The sequence below is a fragment of the Silene latifolia genome, chromosome X (genome assembly GCF_048544455.1).
Source record: "Silene latifolia isolate original U9 population chromosome X, ASM4854445v1, whole genome shotgun sequence".
NCBI classification, from domain to species: Eukaryota; Viridiplantae; Streptophyta; class Magnoliopsida; order Caryophyllales; family Caryophyllaceae; genus Silene; species Silene latifolia.
This window is the reverse complement of record NC_133537.1, coordinates 329981268-329984504: the sequence shown is the minus strand read 5'-3', so window position 1 is coordinate 329984504 and position 3237 is coordinate 329981268. Positions and strand designations below refer to the sequence as shown.

General features: G+C 38.0%; 1 long non-coding RNA gene across 2 annotated transcripts; it reads left to right on the top strand.

The window, feature by feature from the left end:
• The first annotated feature begins 341 nt into the window (after window positions 1-341).
• On the top strand, window positions 342-2385 carry LOC141622160 (uncharacterized). Of its 2 annotated transcripts, none has more exons than XR_012532884.1 (2): window positions 342-538; window positions 1230-2385. It is a non-coding gene; the product is annotated as an uncharacterized LOC141622160 (long non-coding RNA). The 2 variants fall into 2 exon arrangements; XR_012532885.1 differs by having other exon boundaries at window positions 342-841.
• The last annotated feature ends 852 nt before the right edge of the window (window positions 2386-3237 follow it).

Below are 3237 nucleotides of genomic sequence, written 5' to 3'. Positions count from 1 at the left end.
TTAGTCTAATTGTTCGTTCATCTTTCCTTTTCGATGCTAATTGGGCGTTGATTACCCTTTTCTTTTTTGGTAAGTTTCGTGTGCTCCAAATTCAATTATATGTGGGGTAGGGACATAGAGTGTTTTGTGTGATCCAAATTCATTTCCTTAATTTTGGTGCCCAAAAAAAAGAAACCAACAATTAAACTAAGAGGGAGTATACCACACCAACGGTAACATGGACTCACTTTATGTAAGGAGAAGAGTGGATCCATATTACCATTAATATGGTTATAAAGGGAGTATTACACGATGAAATCAAAACCATAGCTTAAAATAGAAAATTAACTAAACTCTGTAAATTCTTCTTTTATAAGATATGATGACAAAATCATTATGAATCCAGCGAAGTTACAACAGTTAATGTGACAGTTAATAATAAAAGTACAGTTAGTTCATTAACAGGCGAAGAGAGAGACAAAATTAGGAGAGAGAAAATCCAAAAAAAAATCATCCTAAAAACGTCTTCTCGCCGGCGACAACTCCGGTCTGGTCACTGGTGAGGTCTTCCTTTCTCCCTTTCTCTTTCTTTTCGCTCTTTCTCCTTAGTTTCGTGCTGACCATTTACTCGATTTCGATCAAGTTCTTAAAATCGTTTCAGCTAATTTGCAATTGATCGACCGGTGTTTCTGTTCTTTGCTCTTCGAGTCATCCATACGGTGGTGGTTGTGTTTTTGTTCTTCCCCAACCCATTTACTCTTGCTTGTCTGCATCATTAATGGGTCTTCAACAAATCGATCGATTAAATTTCAAAAAAAAACAAATCGATCGATTTGGTCGAATTTCACCTTAATCAGTTCAGGTTTGATACCCACTTTTGCATGTTGTTTTCTCGGATTATATCGTATGTTTCTTGCTATTGTTGGTTACTCCTTGGCCGTGTTTCTCACCTAAGCTCTAATCAACAATATTTAGGGTTCTTTTTTCTCTTTTAAGGTTTGTGCGTGGTGGGTTTGTTTGACCTGATTTTCGATGGGACTTTGGTTGGTGTTGAGGATTTTTTGCTCTCTTATCTTTGATTTTTATATAATTGGGGATAGGTGTGTTTGTATCCATTACTTCGGTATTGTAATTATGTCTCCTTGTACGATTCATCATAATTTCTCGAAACTTTTGTTTGTGCCCATGTTAGCGATGAGTTTATAGAAAATGATAGAGATGTGATATTAGGGTATTTTATGAAAATGCAGGTGTCAGTTCGGTTAGTCTTAGCTGAGGCGAGGGAGCTTAAAGATAAGGGGGCGGTCTTTTTAGGCAAAATGATTTTGATATGGCCGCAACATGTTACGATGAAGTTTGAGTTTGGGAAATATTGGAGGTGAAGATATTCAATCACTATCTGACCTTACCGTTTCCCTTAGTTCTAATATGGCTGCACGTGCCCTGAAACTTGAGGAATACAGAGTTGCTTTGAGTTTGTGCTCCATGATTTCGGACACATTTCCTCGTAATATTAAGGCACTTTTTCGAAAGGCGGTTGCTTATATGAAGTTGAAAGGTTTTCGTTAGCTGAATTGGTTTGGTTGAGGCCTTAGTTGTTGAACCTAGTAATAAGGATGTGTTGAGAAAATTAGATGTGGCAAAGGTCACTTTCTCATCAAGGAAAATGGTAAAAGAGTGTTGGAGTTTGCTATTGAAGATTGCGTGGGTGGGAACAATAAGAAGCATGTTCATCTCTCGGCATCTGACATGGGTATAAAAGATAGTGAAAGTGTGATCACGGAGGTGGTGGAAGATCAAAGTGATGTGAGTATAAAGGATAATGAGAGTGTGAATATGGAGGTGACGGAGGTTCAAAGTATTTGTGCTAATAAATCAGTTTTTGAGTTCTCCAAAAAGGGGGTGGTAGTTCCCGTCTAAGGATCCCCTCACAATCTTATAAAAAGTTGTTGGAAGGTAAAAAGTTGAGCTACCGTAAACGAGATTTAACTTTAATAATTCGGATCCTTAAGAGTGAGGCTATTAAGGAGAGAGACAGTATAAGAGAACGATGTAAGAAGAAGAAGAAGAAGAAGAAGAGGAGGATGAGATGTCCTAAAAAGTGGAAATCTAAGATAATGGGGGCAAGAACGAAGACATGACTCCTTCTGATAGTATCAATGTGAAACCTGTTATTCCTGGCGTAAATTTGAGCGTGTCCTATACTGGGGGCGTGACTTCAAGTCCGTCTTCAATTTGTGACAATTTTTCTCCTTCTGGTACTTATATCCCCCAAGATAACACTAGGGGTGTTGTTAATGATCGAAGCGTTCATGTCTCTCTGGTGAATGAAAAGTCTACTTCTATTTGCTCTCAAACTCAGAATGATTCTAATGATCATCAATCTTTCATTTTTTCATCTCGTCCTAAGAAGTGTAAGATTTGCTCGGTTGAGAAACCATCATGCGCCCAGTTTACCGCTATGCTTTGCAGGTACCCCTCTTGTGACAACCCGGATTTTCAAGACCTTATTTAAAAGTCCAAAATAGGAAACATCGGAAGATACATTTCATATCCGAGTCATTACTATTCTCTACTAAACCAAATATAAAGAATATTAAATATTACAATTGTTTCTAACAATTTACAACACGTTCTAAAAAAAATATATCTAAATCCCATCTTCAGCTTCATATGTCTCGGGAATGGTCGGTCTCCACAAATCTGATAAATCTGACGTTTTTAAAATGTGTAAAAATTTTATAAGAAAAACAACAAATGTCAGGTGGGTAGATTAACTTCTTTAAATAACTAAAACATAACATAATCAATCATTATCAGCATGTATAACAGAATCATACGTCCATACTTTTAACACATAATTTTTGAGAAAACAAACAAATTTTTCAATGCCGTATTGTTTTTAGTAACATTTTGTCACGATATACCGGCCAATTACTGTACACGTCCCCACTATATGACCAATAGTTGAAACTTATATGATAATCATATATCGCCAATCACAGCGATACCAGGGGGCTTACATTTATTACCCCTGTTTACCGTGGGGACATAAGCACGTTTAAAACGAAATTCGTTCACTCATCTCCAGGGTTGAATGCCGGTGCGTGGGGTTGACAGACCCGCACCACGGACTACTCACCACCCGACTAGTTATTCCCGAGGTCTACCACTCATCATCAAGACCTTCGGAAACCCGGATGCGATCCACCTAACACGTACGAGACTGATCAGGTCCCCACCTAAAGCGGGGACCTA